Genomic DNA, 20,204 nt, shown 5'->3' on the forward strand with positions numbered 1-20,204 from the left:
GGACCAAGTCTTCTTCATGCTTTCTACATGTTTGCAGCTCATAAAAGTCAAATTGCGTTATAGAATCAATGCCTGGAAGCCAAACCGTGTCAATTAGGCCCTTAATCCAAGGCAGTCATGTCTGAGTTTGAGGAATGAGTAGGACTTGCCCAGGTGGGATGGGCTTGCAAGTCCTAATCTCCATAACCAGAGGGATAGGAGCTACCCAGTTTATCGACTATGTGGATGCTTTGTGTCCTCATCTCCCCATCCTTTGGTGGCTCCTGACCCTCTGGAACACTTTTAGGGGGTAGCCACGGACAGGGAAAGATGGAAGAAACTTAAAACCAACTCTTTGATTCCTTGTCAGCAGATGTGGTGAAAAGTCGGGTTTTGGCTTTAGGCTTTTCATGAATATGTGCCAAGATAATTGGGAATTGGTTTGGTATGTGCCAAGAGAATTGGGATTTGGCTGTTTCGTTAGCACCGTAATAGAAATATGGCCACAAATAACAGCAAACAAATAATGCACAGTTTTGCTGTTTGACTAAGAATGTGTTGCATAATTTTTATAGGCTTTAGTGGCAGGCTTATTTTGGTGGCAGATATGTATCGTATGTGGAATAATGCAAAATGAAGTTCTATTCTGATGGGGAAGGGGAGGGCACAGAAAACTCTTCACCTTGAGTTACATATTTCTTTTAATTATCCCCAAATGAACGACTGGGAGCTGCCTCCTAAGAGGGGCAGGAGGAGAGGAAATGAAATACTATTTATCTATATGCTTCACTATGCACATGACACTAGGCAGGTCATTTTTAAAAATATATTCTTCATTTGATTTTTCCATATTATAAAGGTAATTCTTTCTTGCTTAAGCAAGTGAATTAATACCATGCAAAGATACATAAAGACAAGTAGAAATGTATTCACCCCCCTCTACACCCTGGTAATTTACGTTAATAGCCTAGTAATATATCCTGCTGTAACTTCATTTGTCCATACAAATACCTACTGGTGTATACAGGATGGAGGTGTTTTGCCTGAGTATTTTTCACTGAAAGGGAATCTCGTAGTACATGTTACTCCATAGCATACTTTTCTTTCCCTTGACCATATGTCAAGGTCATCCCTACACTGGATGTAACTCATTTTTATTTTTTCTGACGTCTTTATGCCTAGATTTACACAGCTTTACATATTTGGGATCACATTGTTCCCGGTGAGGTGTTCATTTTGTCATCAGTCAGCTAGTAAGTGTGGTTTCATTCTGGATGATCACTGGTTTGGGTCCCTAAGCTGCTAGATCAAGCATCATCCTTCACCCAGGCAAGCTTTGCTTTGGCTCTCAGGCTGCGTGCTGGATATACACAGCCTGCTGACCACCCTGGGGTGTGACTACCTGGTGTGCGTGGCCTCCTTGTGTCTCCTGGGCCTGCGGTAGTTGTCAAGCATCAGGCCCCTGTGACTGCCCTTCCTGCTCATCAGAGTTAGGCTTACCTCCTTGGACCTCCTTAACTACTGAATATGCAGGAAACATAGCGGGCTGATCAATGAGATTGGAGAACAGTTTTGATGGAGCAAATCAGGCAGCATAGTATAGTGGCCAAGCATGTGGGCCCTGCACTCAACTTGCCTGGCTGGGTCCACATCCCTGTGTAGTGGACACTGGGCTGTGCTCTCTGACCCCCTTGAGGACTGAGTCCCCAACTGCAGGGAGTGCTGGACATGGTTAGCCTTTTTGGAACAGCCCCTGCTAGAGAGACTTGCTGTGTCAGGCACTCTTGCCCATGCTCCTCTCCTGGGTCACCCTGAAACCAATGATGGTGGGGAGCTGTGACTACCTGGCCCCTCTGCCGCAATGTGGGACAATTCTAAAGGGCGTGCCAGCTTCAGGGCTCCCTGTGGGTTTGGCGGAGGCCTTAGCTGAGGCTACATCACAGCTCCATTTCTCCGTCTGCCCGGTGCTGCCTCCAACTAGGCCTCCTGCCTGGAGGACTTGACTCGAGGAGCCCTTCCTAACAAGCCTGCTGCCCACTGTACTCCATCCCAGAGTCTGCCTCCCAAGGAGAAACCCTACCTACTTTGCCATTTAATAACTTGCCCAACAAGTTATGAACCTTGTCTGGGCTTCAGTTTTCTTATCTGTCAAATGAAGATAATAACATTTCCTTCCTCATGGGGTTGTTGAGACAATTAAATGGGAAGATGCATGTTAAGTCCCTGGCACAGCACCTGGAAAAATGCTACAAGTTTTAGCAATTTTATATGAAATTGTTTTAGAGGAGTCCATTACTTTCTAGGTAATTGTTGGTAGCTATGTCAGGATATGAAAAAGTACATTTTCCCCCCGTGCTTTGTGTGGTTTTTAGGTGACCCTCAACTGATTTCTCTACAAATAGAGTTGTATCAAAACTGGGCAGACCGAGTGAATGTCTTGACTTTTATTGGCAAATTTGCTTTTGTTCCCCAACCCCATGCTAATCTGAGGGGCGTGGATGTATCTGGGTGGAAGCATAATGAGATGGCCTTGTTGCCGACCTGCCTGGAGACAAATGGCTGGACAAGTTCACCTTTGGGAATTCCTCTCTACCTTACCTGTGCTTCTGCAGTATGAAGGGTGGTGGTCCCAAGGGACCCTGCTGGCCCACTGGGAGCTGCCATCCTGCCTGTGTGCTTATTCATGTCATGCCTGCATGGCTGTCTGCCAAATCTGATTCCTCCCGATGGGTGTTTGTTTCTTGCTCCTTTGTCCCAAGCACAGGCGGTCTTTGGTGCTGTGCTTTGAACATTCCGCCTTTCAGGTTATGTACACCCGTTGTCCATCCTGAATGCCAAAGCAAAGCTTGCCTGTGTGATGAATGCTTGATCTGCCAGACTCTGGGATCCAGACTCACAGCTCATGTCTGACCACATTCCTGGGGGGTCAGTGTCAACACTCCCTTCCTTGTTTCCTCCCAGACACCACAGCCCTCTGCCTCCAAGTTCCCTTGACCAGGGCAGGGAGGGGAGAAAGTAATTCCAGGTCAGTGGGGAGATACATCAATATTTTCACAGTGCCAGAGGCAGCTCTGAAGTTATTTTGAAACAAATTCAGAGTTTCTGTGGACTTTGGGCTGCAGAAGGATCCGGCCATTATAACTCTCTATTTCTTTTGTAATCTCTGTCAGTGTATTAATCAGACTGTTCCCCACCAGGAAGCATTGCACTAGCAGCTGCCCAGAGATAGAGTTAGGAACTGCTCGGCCCTTCCAAGACACAAAGTCAATAAGTTACCATCCTCGCTGCCCTGAACAGAGGTAATGTTATTGATGTCTGTGGCTGCCTAAATGGAAGCTGAGGCTGACAGCTGATAAACAGACCAGGTTTCTCAACTGTTAGAGGCAGCATAAGGCTGTTTTTCAGAGCACAGGCCCTGGATTCAGATGGCCTGGATTCTGATTCTGGCTCCACTTCTTGCTAGCTGTGTGACCTTGCACAAGTTACTTTATCTTTCTGTGCCTTAGTTTCCTCATCTGCAAAGCAGATTGTTTTGGAGGTAAAGTTAATACATTACTTGGTTAGAAAAAAGAAAAGTCCTTGACATCATGTCTGGCACATAGCAAGCCCTAAGAAATGTTAGTGAGGATGAAGATGATGATGGTGGTGGTGGTGGTGAAGATAGTAGAGAACAGAGACCGCATCTCATTAGCTGTTTCCCCAGCATCCTGCATAGTGTCTGGCACAGAGTTAGGGCTCAACAAACATTTATTAAATAATACATCCCAGTGCCTTTTGCTGTCTACTGCCTACCTAGTCCACTCAACTCTACCAAAGAAAGAAATATACTCTCCATTAAAAATTTTTATTTTGTTTTTTTTATTGAAGACCAACATAAATCAGAAAAAATACACAATTTTTGAGGATGTAGCTCAATATATTTCCATAAACTGAACATCCACCACCCCAGTCCTGCCCAAGAAGCCCCCTCGTGCACCTCTCTGGTTACTACCCTTCCATGATCCTGACTTCTAGCACTATAGATTAATTTGGCCTTTTCCTGCACTTCATATAAATGGAATCATACGGTGGGTGCTTATTTGTGTCAGCTTCATTTGCTCAGCATATTGTTGTGTAGATCATTCATTCTCATTGTTGTGTAGTAGTCCATTATGTGAATATAACACACTTTACTTTTTCCATTTTTCTGTCGATGGGCATTTGGGTGGTGTCAAGTCTGGGGCTGTTGTGAGTAGTCTTGCTGTGAACATTTGTGCACTTTTAGGTGAACACATGAATGCATTTCTTTTGGTATGTTCCTGGGAGTAGAATTGCGAGAGCATTCAGCATGCATATGTCCAGCTTTAGGAGGTATGGCCAAAGTTTTATAAAGGAGTTGTGCCATGTTTTGCATATTCTTGACAGATGAAGAAGCTGTTCCAACTCAATAGTGCAGAGGGTTGACAGTGATATACGGGGGTTCCTGGGACGTTCACAGTTCCCAGGCTCTTTCTAGCTGAGAGTTCACATGTTCTAGAAAGTCTGCTGGGGTAGATAGTACTCTAAGAAGCAGGCACCGTGTCAGGGGTTTTCACTTACACTGTTTCACCAAATCTTCACAGCAATCCCATGAGATGGGGCGTGGGAGTATCACTGCCTTTTCACAGATGAGGAGACTGAGGCTCAGATGAGGAAACTTGAGTGATGTTAGAAGCAGAAACTGTCAGAGTGAGGATATAAAACAGGGATGCCTGCATCTGAAGCTCATGCATACGGGATCCCATGGTGACTCACTTGAGCCTCAGTGCTAACACTGGAAGGAAACACAGACACAGAGTTGGGTGCTGTCCCCCCAGAACCTGTGCAGGCTGTGGGGTGGGGTCTGTGAGGAGAAGTCCTGTAAAGAGGAGCAGACACAAGCAACTCAGTGACCTTGGGAAGCCAAATTGTTTTCCTGCCCAGGGGCTGCTGGAGAGTCATGAATTTCCTGGAAGGCAAAGGCGACCATATAATTTACTTTCTAAACCAGGACTCTCAAGAGTGAAAGGGGCATTAACTGGATGGGACACTGGAGGGAATAGTAACAGACTGAGACTGCCCTGGGCAGCCTGGGACAATGCTCACCTTCTGGAAGTCTGTGTGGGCATTGCTGTCCTGGTCAGTGGGGCTGTGTGGGTTGTTTTTAACTCTTTCAGAGCACTGTCTGTCTGGAGTTTGGCCTGATGTGGCATCCTCCCCAGCCTCCTCTGTTTATGGGAAGAGTCTGGCAGAGCCTGGCTGTTTTCTTCCCCTTTCCACACCATTTCCTGTTCAAATGGGGCTCTGACAAGGTGAGCTTCTTTTCTCAGATTCAGTTGCTATTGAGACTCTTCTGTCAACAGATTTGATACTCCTAGAAGGCTAGGACTGTGCCTAAGTCACTGCAGTGTTTACAGTGTCTGGTGGCAGACACAGAGTTAGCGCTCAGGGGATACTTATTGACTGTATCTATCAATTATCCATGTGTGTATTCATTTACTCAGTCACTAGCTCACTCATTCATTCATAGTCCATAAACAAGAACTTGGTTTAGATTCTTTCCTTTTTTTCTGAGCTGATGCCTATTCCACTGGTCCAGAAAGAGAGGTCAGTTCTCTCTCTCTGTGTGTGTGTGTATGCATGCATGCGCACATACACATACAAAGGACAAAGAATAAAAGGGATCAACTTAATTAGTAACAAAAGATGTGGTATCATGGGACTTGGTGTCAGGACTTCGGTTTGAATTCCAGCCTTCCACTAATTAGCTGCACCGCCTTCGATGAGCTTCTGAGCATTTCCGAGCCTCAGTTTTAGTCATGTGTGAAATGGAAATGACAGTAATACTGGTGGTACCAGACTGAAGTGAGCTGGAATGGTGTAAAGTGTGTGAAAAGTGCCTGGCACACTGCAAAGTGCTGTGTAAGTCTTATTTGTTAATGCTTGTGGTCATTCAGCAAATATCTGGGAAGCTGCCTGGTATGAGACACTGTGTGCTGAGTCAGGTGTTGTGGAGTGAAGTCTGGTGAGCAAAATTCCCACGCACCTCCAGAGCTCCAGTCTGTTAAAGTGAGGTGACTGCATATGAGGCAAACCCCTGTGACTGGGAATTTTTATTAATAAGAAAGGAATCAGCAAATTCCTCCAAGGCCTTAAGGATTTGATGTGGGTTTCCAAGATAAGGATGCAAAGGATAATTAATTTCTTATTAAGCCCACAGCTGCATTTTCACCAGAACGACAGCAAGAAGCATCTAAGGGCTTGTGTGTTTCCAGAAGTTTTGGTATAGCGCGGTGATTTCTAGTGCAGATTCCGGGAGTCAGACTAGTGGGACCCAAATTCAAATTTCACCACTTGCTAGGAGTATAGTCTTGGAAACCGAGCCTCAGTTTCCTCATCTGTAAAATGGTGATGGTAATGATACCTACTCCCAAATGAGGATAAAATTAATATATGTAAAATACTTAGAACAGTGCCTGGAACATAGTATGTACTCCATAACTATTATTATTTGCCACGTAGTTTTCTTTCCATTGGAATGCTAGGTATTATACTATATGGTGTTACTGCAACACATGGATGAGGAAAGATCATTTTGAGTTGGGGGAAGTTAGGGAAGGTTTCATGGGTAAGAAGTATCCTAAGGTACTTTTTTTTTTTTTTTTTTTTTTTTGAGACAGAGTCTTGCTCTGTTGCCCAGGCTGGAGTGCAGTGGTGTGATCTCAGGTCACTGCAACCTCTGCCTCCTGGGTTCAAGTGATTTCCCTGCCTCAGCCTCTAGAGTAGCTGAGACTACAGGCACCCACTGCCACACCTGGCTAATTTTTTGTATTTTAGTAGAGACGGGGTTTCACCATGTTGGCCAGGATGGTCTCCATCTCCTGACCTTGTGATCCACCCGCCTCGGCCTCCCAAAGTGCTGGGATTACAGGAGTAAGCCACCACGCCCGGCCCCTAAGGTATTTTTAAGGTATCTTTTATAACCTGAAAGAGACTGGCTTGTTTATTTCTATCATTACTCTGTTCTTAAAGCTCAGAGAAAATTCAGTGTGGAAGAATTTCCTTCCCTTAAGAAACATAAATCAAATGCCTCCTGAAACTTTGAAGTTGAATAACATGTGGTCCCTACTCTCAAGCATTTCCAAACTAGTTGATCTATTTTGCCACCATCCTTGAGCCAGAGATAGGGGACATATAGATGAGTCCTCAAGGTACTCAGCAATGTCATGGGAGAAGGATCTAGAAGTGAAGATTATTGCTATAAGAGGGAGATGCTCAAAGTGGATGGAAATTAAAGAAGTCCGTCTTGCTCAGCATGTAAAAAGATACTTGAAAAATACCTTAGGATGCCTCTTTCTCATTTCAGAGTATTTGAGAGTTGAAGGACATTGTGGAGTCTCCTTCCAGGTATCTGTTATTAGAGGAGCCATTTCATCTTCTGATATGATCAGTATATGGTGCTTCTTGCAGTAGGAAGATGGACAAATGGTTCCTATGGTTCCTCCAGCCTATCTGCTATACCCATATAGCTATGTGCCTTGCAGGTGAAGGGTACGATGAAATCATTCAGAGCTGCTCCTAGACAATGACAACAAGGTCTAAAAAATGCATTCCCCACATTGCCCAGGAATGGCTGGAATTTCTGCTTCATGTGATTTATCTCTAATATTACGGCTTATTTAAAAAAAAATCCCTGTCTCATAGCCAGGATGCAAAAGGAAGTCTTCCCTCTGCCTCCATCCTCAACCCTTCGTTCCTCTGCAAGTTTTCCAATGAGGATTAAAATAAAAAATCCTTTAGTTTTTTAAAGCATGTAAACATAATGCTAACATTAAAATGATGCCATAGAATCATAAACATATGAAAAGATGCTTAACCTTACTTGGAATCAGGGAAATACATAAATTAAAATCACAAGGAGACTGTTTTATACTCATCAGATTGGCAAAAAAAAAAAAATCATGCTCATCATACTGGATGTGGAGCCAAAAATAACTCCTCTTCACTAAGGGTGGAATTAAACTGATAGGAACACTTCAAAGGGCAATTTAACACTATCTGGTAAAACTGAAGATGCACTTACCCTAAGACCCAGCAATTTCACTCTAGATAAGTCCAGACAAAGTCTAATACATATGGAAAGAAGGTATGTTCAGGAATATTCACTACAGCATGGTTTTTAAGAGCTAAAAAGCAACCCATATACCTATTATCAACCAGAAGACTGGTTAAATAATTGGATACACACATACTTACAGTGGAATACTATAGAACACAGCAAAAAAAAGAAAGGGTGCTAGACATTGTTAAAGACAGATACTAGTGATATATAATCTCAAACGATATGAAGTGGAAACAATATTAAGTATACATATTATATGTATAATTAAAGCATAAAATTATGTTTGTGAACAACCATGAAATTCAGAGAAGTGGCTCCTTGTAGGAAAGGCAGTAAGGCAGACCAGGGGAGATGCACGTAGGGGCTCCATTTATATCTGTAATATTTTATTTCTTAGACCAAAGGGTGGGTATACAAATGTTTATTTTATTTTTGAGACAGAGTCTTACTCTGTCACCCAGACTGGAGTGCAATGGCGTGACCTCCTTTCACTGCAACCTCTGCCTCCTGGGTTCAAGTGATTCTCCCACCTCAGCCTCCTGAGTAGCTGGGATTACAGGCGAGCACAACTATGCCTGGCTAATTTTTGTATTTTTGCTAGAGATGGGGTTTTGCCATGTTGGCCAGGCTGGTCTCAAACTCCTGACCTCAAGTGACCCGCCCACCTTGGCCTCCCAAAGTGCTGGGATTATAGGCTTGAGCCACTGCACCAAGCCTATTTTATTATTTATATTTTTTAGATATCTAAAATATTTTTTGGTTTAAGCAAAGCTAATTTAAAAAACTCGGCACAGACTCCTAGTTCATCTCCTTTGACCATTGGTAAGTAGTTATGCTGAAGAGTGAACAGGAAGCTGTCTCCTATTGGCTGTAGGTCCACCTGGAAAATTTCAGGTAGATGTGACATCTCCAAATAGGCTGTTCTCCAAACATCTATATCTCATGTGCACATGGTAATCACTGTTTTTGACTTTTTTTTTCTAATTTGCGGATTTGTTGGGATCATATTTTGATATACTGGTGGAGATGCCAAATAGGGTCATAGTAATATAGGTCGGTCCAAAAGTTATGGCAAAAACCATGATTACTTTTGCAGCAACCTAAAAGAAACCAAACAGCAACTCTCTGGCTTATTCCCACACAGCAAATTGCTGGAGCCTTCTTTCTCCCATCCCTTCCTTGAGAGCTACTGGGATTTCTTGCAAGTGCTAGAAAGTGACCACAGGCTGTCCTTTTGATAAGGACATGGGACCAGATAATGTCAAGTGCTTCTCATTGCCACAGGGTGAAAGAATTTCCCTCTCTCCACCATCACTGCCTCGTCTCCATGAAGTCCTCCTTCCCTTCTGATTTTCATTCATATACAGCCATTGCTCTGTTCCTTTTGCGAACACCCCAGCCTGAGGTGGGAAAGTACCCACCACTGGGAGTTGCTTCGCTTTCTTTTACTTGACAATGAAGCCATGCTGACTTCTTCTCTGGCGTCTTATTGAAATGCACTCGATTCAGCTCTTTCATGTCCCTTACTTTTTATGATAGCTTCCTTCCCTTGAAATCTGGTCTGAGCCCAATCCAAGTGACATACACTGTGTTGGCCCTGAGGGCCCTTGTCCTTGTTATATGGCCTTTGTCCTTGACTCAATCCGTGAACCTTAACTCTCAGTTCAGCAGCAGTGAACCCCTTATCGGGTCGGCATGGTGCTTGCACTGGGGACTAAAGTTGGGGGTGGCTTTCCTCTCTGCATCCTGCTTATTTCTACATTGTATAATTCACCTTAATTAAAAGACAAAAATCATGAAATTGGGACTTGTTTGAGCAAATCGTGGGAGCATGGTTGCTCTAAGAAATGTGTATTGTTGTCTCTGTCAGTCAGGCTCCAGGCAGGAAGCAGTGGGCACTCCCAAAAGGGTTTGATGGATAAGAGTTTAATGAGAAGGCTATTTACAGAGGAGGGAGTAGAGAGATGGTGACGCCCTCGGGAAGGAGCAGCACCAGGAAGCTGTTAGTGCTCCTCCACCTGAAGGTGTGAGAGCAAAGAGTGGTGTCGTCAGAGCTCTGCCTGCTGGAGCTGTGCAGGAGAGACCACTTGGCAGGAGCTGTGGACCCAGAGGGCCACAGCCTCTGCCAGACTCACGACTTAGTAGAAAGGGAATGGGGGAGTGGGCACTCCAAAATTTCAGGGGACTTGGCACCTCCCTGAGTTTAATTTACCTAGTTCATTGCTCTTCCCTGACCAACCTCACAGGCCTCAGTTCTTTGGCTCTCATTCATGTCTCATTAAAGTCACGTGCCAGGGCTGCTTATAGACCTGGCTATCTGCTCGTTTTCTTCTAGCCAGGTAATGGTGAAATGTTCAGGAGGAAAGAAATCTGAAGAGGTCATCTATTGTAGCATTTCCCAGACTGCCTTTGATAGAACACTAAGTTCTCACAATGGTTGTCCTAGGGAAAAAGAAAGTTCTGTGGTTAAAGAAGTTTAAGCAGCCCATTTCCATCTCCCCTACTTTTCCCCCTAGAGAGCCACAATGCTCAGAGAAGCACTGCAGTAAAAAAAACAAAAACAAAAAACACCCTAGTTTTACGATGTCTAAACTAGCACTTCTCAATTTATCTAAAGGGACTTTTTCCATGGTATACCCCACAGAACGAGTGTTTTGAGGTTTGTATCGGAATTTATATTCAGCTATAGCCACATGGAACAGAAACCTGGCTAGAGTTGTTCTGTCACCTGGGGTTATTTTTCTTACACCACCAGTTCAGCAGACACACTCCAGAGTTGGTAGGGTGGTTCCACAGTGCCATCAGGGACCCAGGCTCCCTCTCTCTCTCTCTCCTTCAGCCTTCTTTAGAATGGAACCTTTGTCTTTGTGCTCATTGCCTCATGGTTACAATGTGGCTGCATCACCTCCATCTTCAATCTGCATTCCAGGCAGGAAGAAAGAAAATGACAATGCATAAAAAGTGCATGCCAGCTACTTCTAGTCTCTTTAATAAGCTTTCTGAAAGTCCTGTCCATACACATCGAAATTCCGTTGAATAGAGGTCCCTAACTGCAATGGAGTCTGGGGGGAAGCTGAACATTTTCTAATTGGGTATGTTGCTGCTGCAAACAAAAGCAGGGACCCATTCATAGGAAGAAAGAAGAAGAGACCAGACATTAGGTGAACAATGAGCATCATGTGTCACATCGATCAAACCTTTGTTTCTCTCTTCAGCAGGCTGATTCTAAAATCTTCCCAGGTAAAACAAAATAAAAACAAACAAAAACCTATGTAATCAATAGAAAAAACAAATTCTAAGCAACAAGCCACTTGGTATGGCAGAATCTGTAGAAAATACTACTGGTGCGCTGCCCAGATCCCCGGTTGCTGTGAGTGCTCCAGCTAACGGTTCACGCCTGTGTGGACTGCCCTTGGGTTGTCCATCTCCCTCTACCCAGAGGTACCTGGAAGTTATACCCACCTGCCCCACCCCAGCCCACCTCTCCCCTGCATCCTGTGACCAATGACTCACTAGGAAAGGGGAAAAGCCCCATTTCTTTGCCCCTTAGGGGGACAAATGTGTCTCGGTTCAAGTCACCCTTCAGAGTTCCTCACAGCATAAGGCTGAAGTTAGACCTCACCCGAAACCGCATTCTTTCCCAGATCCCTCCCCTGCCTTTTCCTATTTCCTTCATTCCCTTTCTGGTTCTTCCTGAGAGCTCAGTTTCACCAAATCAAACATACACCCATCCTGTCCGAGTCTCTGCTTCTAGGGAACCCAATCTAAAATGTCCTGGGTAAAGCAGGCTGTTCTTTATTACACCCTAAGGGAAGGGATCTAAAACCCTTCCACTCAGCCCAGTTTGTGGCCGCTGGTGGGCTTTGGCTTGGCCTGGGTCTTGTGGAGGCAGCTCCTCATTCCACCCTGATGATGGCTGTGGGAACGCTCCTTGCCAAGTCCTCAGATATGTTTGAGGAGGCCTCCTGACAAGGCATTTGGCACAAGGGGTCCAGCATTGTCTCTTCTCAAGAAAGATATTCTTAGAAACTTTGATTTGCATTTGTAAGCCTGTAAACTGAAGAGTGTGTGTGTGTGTGATTTTCCATCTTGTGGCAATGGCAGCTGGGTATTTATAGCTGGATCTTCAGGGCCATTCTCACGTGGCTAAAGAAAATGAAAACCTCATGTGGATGTTGTTTTGTTTTCTCTCTGCCTTCGCCATTGCAAGCACTCCAGTCGTTAAACCCTTATTGCTGTAACTAGAGCCACCCTGAGCATCCCTGCGATGGAGGGGTTATGTACATTGACTGTTTCAGGACAAAGTGTCTGTTCTTCTTCAGGCAGGCCACAGAGTGAAAGAGGGGACTTTTGGGGAGAGCTCGTGGGCAACACCAAATGGCAACCCCACCCGGCACCCTCCTCTCTGGAACGTCTGCCTGGATTGACCCCATGGAATGTGGATTCCTTAAATCACCTCATGATCCCTCTGCATATATAAGCTCCTTTGAAAGAAAACTGTTTTCTTTCTCCCTTGTTTTTCTGTATTTTGAAGTCTTTTATGTCTGGGTTTGGCCTTGTCTGTTAGGCTGAGAACACCCTGGGGGCCCTGGTCTGTTTGCCCAGGTTACTAGAGCTCTTGGCAGGGGATGTTGGCAGGGGAATCTGAGGAGGGTGGCAGGAACTCAGCCCCTGGCTTTCTCCAGGGTGGCTTGAGAACTCATGGAGCTCCTTAGACACCAGGGTTGGATAGTTTGCCTAATGTTTACTGAGAAGCCAGTCCCCTTCCTGATAACTGAGCGAACTGAGGATGCAGGGCACCTGTAGACCCTCTGTGATTTCATTCTGGTGACCTGGAACCCACACGTTTACTCCTTGGACTTAAGCACTGAGGCTACAGAGGATTTGCATCTGGGGCATAGGGCAGGGTGCATAGCCCAAACCTGCCAGAACTAACAGAGGCCCCCAAAGAGCGTGTTAGGAGGGGGAATATAAGCCTAGTTGCTGTGGACCCCAGGAGCTAGGTCTTCCCACTCCCTGGCCAGACCCATGGCGGTCAGACCTTCTGCAGCTGTTCTCCTACGAAGGGCTTTATACACTCCTACTCTTCAAATTCAAATTCTCTAAATAATACCTACTATGTATGGAGGGTCCACTAGGTGCCAGACACTGGGCTAAGCCCTTGCCTATTTCAACACATCTCATTCTAACATCTCTGCAAAGTGGGTATTATCCCATTTTATAGAAGAGGAAACTGAGGTTCTGAGAATTTAGTCAACTTTCCTGAAGTTGCCCATCTAGTTTGTGGCACAGAGGGGATTGCAAGTAAAGTGTGCCTGACCCTAAGACCTGTGCTTTCTGTACCGTCCCTCAGCCATTTCACTTCATGATGAACTTGACAATCTACTGTACCTGAATTCTGCTTCGTTATAACTCTCTAGCCTCCACAAACACTCAGTATCCCCTGCCTCCCCACCCTGCCCCTGTCAGCCTTCTATTCTTAGTGCGGATGGTGACCTCTGACTGTGGGGTCAGCAGGTAGCTTTTGGAGTGCCTGTAACTCGAACAATTTAATCTGACATCTCAATCCTGCCACCCTCCCCTCTGTTGCAAACATACCCTCAACTCCCTTTTCCTGCCTGCCTCTGTCCTCCTCCAGCTCCTGTGAGTTCTAGAGGGTTTCCAAACCTACGATAGAGCCAGCAATTCATTAGTCTTTGTCCTGTTTCCAAGAATCCCAAATATACAAGAATTCCTCATTGAAAAGCCAAGCATTCTTGGGGGAAAGTGTGTGTCACCAAGAAAGCACGATTCCTCACATTGGGAAAGGGGATCGGAGTCCAGTCCAGGAAAATAAGTGTAGATTTCAGTGCCAGGTGGAAGTGGATTGGCTCTCCCTGACACCTCCCCTCCCCAGCCACCCACCCCTCACAAACCACAACCGGGGAGCTTGCCTTCCCAGTTCATCTGAGGGCACTAACCGGATGACATTTTCCTCTGGAGAGAGAAGGAAAGAAGAGGCAGATTGTGTGTGTGTGTGTGTGTGTGTGTGTGTGTGTGTGTGTGTACACAGTTCTCCTCACCTACAGGCCACTTTCTGTGCGGTTCCTTTTGGCATGGACCACTTACCGTATGAAGAGCCCTCTAGTGAGTTTTTGGGGTGGGGGTGAATCACAGGCGATGAGTCTGGCTGCTCTTCCACTAGGCAGAAGCATCTCCTTCCACTTTGGGGCAGCTCAGCTTACCAGAAGATCTAAGGTAAACGAATAGGAAATCTGCTCGAAAGCATTTAGAAAGCAACCTCTTATGGCTGCGTTATGCAAATTCATAGGCTAGAAACAGGACAGGCGCCAAGAAGGAAGCACGTGAGCTGAGTGAGCAGAGTGCGTGTGGAGTGGGTTATAATCAAGAAAAGCTTTAGGAGGATATGAAGTTGCTTTTTTTTTTTAAAAAAAAAGTTTCTCTCCTTTATTATAAAAGAAACATGGATTTATTATACAAAATATGTAGAAGCAGAAGACAAAAATAAAATTAGTTTATGAACCCATCACAGAGCACTGAAAAGAGACTTTGATCTTTCTGTTCCTCTGCCCCCTTTCCCGCAGCTTCCCACCTGGCCACAAACAACACTTGGAGAATCTGCCTTCCCAGTTCGCTTAACATTTGGCAATTAATGTTTCCAGTCTTTTCTCTCCACATACATTGTAAAAGCGTGGTTGAGTACATATTATATGTGCAGATGTTAGATGGTTTTGTATTGTGGTTTTATCTTCTGCTTAGTATTACCAACTTTGTAAATGAGGAGATAAGTCCAGTGAGGTGTGGAAAAGGGTCATGGCCACTGTTTGGTAGAGAAGAAACTGAGAACTGGGGGAAAGGGGCCCTAAAAGACCAGCTGATACCCTGTGGGATGGAGGATCTTTTAAATCAAGCTTGTTCAACCTTTGGCCCATGGGCTGCATGCGGCCCAGGATGGCTTTGAATGAGGGCCAACAAAAATTCATAAAATTTCTTAAAACGTTATGAGATTTTTGCAAGGTTTTATTTTTTTAATTTAATTTTTCTTTTTCTTTTTTTTTTTTTTTGCTCATCAGCTATCGTTCATGCTAGTGTATTTTATGTGTGGCCCAAGACGATTCTTCTTCCAGTGTGGCCCAGCAAAGCCAAAAGATTGGACACCCTGTTTTAAATGATAGAAGATGAAGAACATCTAAACCTCAACCTCCCAGCTCCTATGTGGGTTGGGAGCAGTAACAAAACCAGCCTCCCCTTTGACCTTGGCTTGGTTTCCCCGGCCACAGATGGAGCTCTGATGCCTTTGTTGGGGTTGGCGTTGGCGTTGGGTGAGCACTGTGGTGAGCACTTCACATACAACTGATTGTCTGTTTTACAGATTTGGAAACTAAAGTTTAGAACAGCTAAGGATCTGGAGTAAGATCCATGTGGCACAGCAGCAGAGCTGCAATTTAAATGTGTTCATCTTTCTCCTAACCACTGTCCTAGGCAGCTTCTAGTTCCATGGAAGAGAATGTCTTCCGATTCTTCACTTTCTGCTAAGCCTTTCTGGATTGACTCACCAAAGAACAAGGGGTACCCTTCCACCATTTCTATGGGACTCAAATGCCTGAGCCCTGCTATATGGAGTGTGTATCAAGGAGATTTGAGGAAATAAGTAACCTCAGCATCTGTTCTCACCACGTGGCTTTTCCTCCAGGAAGTTTTCCAGGTTGAATTCCACTGGATACTCATCCCTCTCCTCCTCCATTCTCTTCAGTATTAGCCTGATTCAATTCAGAACCACTCAGTCATTGATATTGTGACCACATGTCACCCAAGGAGCCCTGTCTTTGAGATTCAGAATAAATTAGCTGAATCTCACTGCCACAAACAGAGGGCAGTGGTTCTCAAATTGTGGGACCTTAGACCAGCAGTATCAGAATCACCTTTGAACTTGTTAGAACTGCACATCCCTGGGCTCTGCCCAAGGCTTCTGGATCAAGCTCTAGGGGTTCAGCCCAGCGGTTTGTGTCTTATCAAGCTCACATGGTGATCCTGGTGCACACTGATGCCTGGGAACTGCTGGTCTGGAGATTCCAAAATAAGTGGTGGTGGCTTATATTTTTCACATCACCTCTGGCTCTGAGTTCCTATTTCCATTGAATTCGTTAAGATTATTAACTATCCCTAGGTGACAAGCATGGTGGCCCAAAAATTAACATGAACTCTAGAGCCAGAGTGCTGAGATTTCAATTCTGTCTCTAAGGCTCATTCATTGTATGGGTGTCCCTGAGCGAGTGGCATAAATTCCCTCTGCTGCAGACCTCTTATCCCTAATATGAAATAACAATGGTATTCCCCATAGGGCAGCTGTGAGCATTCAATGAGACTGTGTCTGTTAAGTATTAAATACTTAAACAGTGCCTTGCACATAGTAAGCTCACAGGAAACATTAACTCTCATTGCAAACCACGAACTCTCCTGCACTGTGTTGACCCAGATGTGGAATTACTCCCATACCCCTGGTTTACACACACACACACACACACACACACACACCATTTACACAAGGCTTCGTGAATGCGGTGAACTTTAAGGAGGTCTGGGGAGACCAAGGGTATTTGTATTACAACAATTTAGAATTGAATACTGGATAAGCTTATTCTAAAAGAGATTGGCCAAAGGTTACGTCATTTGGTCTTCCTCCTCTCTCCCTTGGTGCTCACCAGCAACTCACTCAAACAGGTCCCCCTCTTTATTATGTTGAGTAATTCAGCTGTCTTTACTCTCCAGCCCCACTCCTCAACTTTGCTCCTCAGTTCACTTTGCAGATCCAAAGACAACTTCTAAAGAATGGACCTTCTACCCTAATTCTCATGCTGGATTCCTCCCTCATAGGGAGAAGAGAGTAGCAATGAAGATTTATTTTTCCTACTGACATGAACTGTGCTACCTCTCAGGATGCTTTAGTGATAGTCAGCTTTGGTTTTTCTCTATAGGTATATGAATCACACATCATATTTTTTCTAATAAATACTTGAGAAAGAATTTGATCCAGGAGTCTGGGGCAGAGCCCAAGGCTGCGCATTTCTAACATGTTCACAGGTAATGCTGATACTGCTGATCTGAGGTCCCACAGTTTGACTGCAATGTATTTTTTTTTGCAATGGGGCATATTGCTTTATAAATGTTCCTCCTGCTCTTGTTCTAAACCTTCACACCCTCATAACTAGGGATTTGATGGCAGCCACAGGTTCTCAACCTTGATACTAGGCCACATAATTCTTGGTTGTGGGGGGCTATCTTTTGTATTACAGGAGGCTTATTAACACCCCTAGCCCCTACCCAGTAGATCTCAGTAACATTTACTAGTTACGAGAACCATAAAACTTCTCCAGACATTGCCAAATGTCTCTGGGGGCGGGGGGTGTGATGGGTAGCCACCCCCAGTTTTGAGAGCTGCTGGTCTAAGCTAAGTAGCTCCTGTAATAGTTCAAGAACATTATATCTTATTCTACCCCACACTTTATCTCAGTATTTAAGTTCAGGGGCCTGGATGTATTCATTAAGAAGAAAGGTATGGAGGAGTCCCAGCAGCCTCTGGATCACCCTTGATCCTTGGAGGAGAATCATCAACACTTTGTGACTGCTTTTTCTCAAAGGGTCCACACTTAACCCATCTGCAGTGGAGCCAAGGACATCCAGGTCTGTTTCCAGTACCGTCTCTAGTCCTGTTAACCCTCCCCGTGTGGCAGGAAACCTCACAGGAACTAGGGAATGGCCTTTGGTTTTTGGCTTATAAATACTCATCATCACATTTCTTTTACTGAGAACTTTTTCAAAATCGTGTTTAACATTCTTGTTGCCGTAGTGGAAACTTTTGTTCTTTGGAGTGCTTCCCATCCTAGGCCCAGGTCAGATTCCTCTGCAGAGCTCTGAACATTTTCTAGGGAAGTTTCAGCAGTGAGATCGTACCTTAGATGCACTTACACAACCGTGGTTGGATTCTGGGTTAAGACTCTCAGGATTCCAACACAGACAACAGGGAAACTATGCAGCTGGAGGAAGGGCCATGTGTCTAGGAGTCTTTCTGGGAGGCCAGGATCAAAATCCTTTTATGGTTCTATTACTTTTCTGGGTTTCTCTCCTTGCCCCCTAATGTCTTAAATCTAAGATAAACAATGAGCGCTTCAGTCAGTAAAAGATTATGCGTAATAACACACAATCTCCAAATTTCAGTGACTTAATACACCTTACAAAGGTGTATTTCTTCCTCATGTTATCTGTCGGTAGTGGATCAACAGAGGGTCTCTGCTTGTTTTAGTCCCTCAGGAACTGAGACTGGCAGAACAGGCCCTGACTTCAATGTTGACCGTTGCTGTTCTAAAGGAAAAGGGAGTCTGGTCCTCACAATTAAAAGCTCTAGACCACTAATGATGCTTGTGTTCATCAGCGTTCTACAGTGAAACAGAACCAATAGGATCTCTCTCCACATATATCTGGATTTGTTTTAAGGAATGGGCTCCCATGGTTATGGGACTGACAAGTCAAAAATCTGCAGGGTAGGCCAGCAGGCTGGAGGCCCAGGAAAGAGCTGATGTTGCAGCTCAAGACTGAAGGCAGTCTGGGGGGTAGAGTTCCCTTCATTGGGGGACCTTGATCATTTTCTCTGAAGGCCTCCAACTGATCAAATGAGGCCTACCCACGTTATGGAGGGTAATCTGCTTTACTCAGGGTCTACTGATTTAAGTGTTCATCTCACGTTTAAAAAAAAAAATCTGGGCATGGTGGCTCACGCCTGTAATCCCAACACTTTGGGAGGCCGAGGTGGGTGGATCACCTGAGGTCAGGAGTTTCAGACCAGTCTGGCCAACATGGTGAATTCCCAGCTCTACTAAAAATACAAAAATTAGTCAGGCATGGTAGCACATGCCTGTAGTCCTAGCTACTTGGGAGGCTGAGGCAGGAGAATCGCTTGAAGCTGGGAGGTGGAGGCTGTAGTGAGCTGAGATCGTGCCACTGCACTCCAGCCTGGGCAACAGAGTGAAACTCCATCTCAAAAAAAAAAAAAAAAAAAAAAACTTCACAGTATCCTTTATACTGGTGTTTGACCAAATACCTGGTCCCATGGCCAAGTTGACACATAAAATTAACCCTTATGACACTCACCTTCTATTTTCAGCAAATGGGCCAAAATTAGCCACACGGCCCCACCCAACACAAGGACCCAGGAAGTACAATCCTCTGTGTGTAATCAGGGTAGGGACCAACAATATTTGACTAAGCACCAACAACTAGAACAACTATAAATTATTTTATCTGAGGATGAAAGAAATTATTGATCTGTGGTATTTTGGGGTTAATGCATTCTACTAACACAATGCAGAAATAGTGTTAGACTTAGCTCTACCTGCTCAATTCATTCCTAGGGGAGGTCATGGAAGAACATGGGTTGTAGCATGGCCTGGCCTCCAGGGTGACTAAATTTGAACACTGTTACTGAACATCGTCCTGTTATTCTTCTGTATTGTTTTCTTTATAACATGTTTTCTGTGTGTGATGTTGCATTTAAAGCCCATTTGTGTGCTGTGTAATTGAAGAATGCCTTGCAATTAATTTGGCCTTTGTGACCTCCTTTTAGTATAAATTCTTTAGGTTCCTTTTTCTTGCTTGGATCGGAATCATCCGAAAGGGCTCAGGAGCCAGCTGTTGCTTTGTGTTTTTTGCTACTGAGTCACTGTGTTTCTGACAAGTCCCTCCCGAGTCTGGGCCCTCATTTCCCTGTCTAGAGTGGGGTTGAACGATGTGATTTCTAAGGTTCCTTCTGGCTCTGACATTCTGTGTGCCTTTGTTCCACACCCTCTCTCAGTGATGCCAGTGCCAGGGGGTACAGCCTCAGGGATGTGTAACAGGGTTTTCCTCCACAAAACTGGCAGAATTGTTCTGGGTTCTTATTTGAAAATGTGGCCCCTCATCAGTGCTTTGGCCATTCTGCATGCGCTAGCTCACAGAGAATGCGGGCTACACCCCAGCTGGTGAGCAGCATCATCATCTCTATGCCCACTGGCTTTCTGCTTGGCTGGAGGGAAGCTGAGGACAAGAGGATGTTAGGTTGGAGCGTGGGGAGGCC

The 20,204-nt window shown here is 44.9% G+C and overlaps 1 protein-coding gene and 1 long non-coding RNA gene across 5 annotated transcripts in view; one reads left to right on the top strand and one right to left on the bottom strand.

Annotated features, from left to right (window-relative positions):
- Positions 1 to 20,204, top strand: part of DAAM2 (dishevelled associated activator of morphogenesis 2) — a 113,230-nt gene that overhangs the window by 6,792 nt on the left and 86,234 nt on the right. The gene's annotated exons all lie outside the window — the stretch shown is intronic.
- On the bottom strand, positions 3,814 to 14,478 carry LOC134735673 (uncharacterized). Of its 3 annotated transcripts, XR_010119018.1 has the most exons (5): positions 14,207 to 14,446; positions 10,827 to 11,016; positions 10,311 to 10,540; positions 7,317 to 7,554; positions 3,814 to 4,771 (listed from the first exon to the last, which is right to left on the bottom strand). It is a non-coding gene; the product is annotated as an uncharacterized lncRNA (long non-coding RNA). The 3 variants fall into 3 exon arrangements; XR_010119019.1 differs by lacking the exon at positions 7,317 to 7,554 and having other exon boundaries at positions 14,207 to 14,478; XR_010119017.1 differs by lacking the exons at positions 3,814 to 4,771; positions 7,317 to 7,554 and having other exon boundaries at positions 8,338 to 10,540; positions 14,207 to 14,436.

Source organism: Symphalangus syndactylus, chromosome 23, assembly GCF_028878055.3.
Source record: "Symphalangus syndactylus isolate Jambi chromosome 23, NHGRI_mSymSyn1-v2.1_pri, whole genome shotgun sequence".
Classification (NCBI taxonomy): Eukaryota; Metazoa; Chordata; class Mammalia; order Primates; family Hylobatidae; genus Symphalangus; species Symphalangus syndactylus.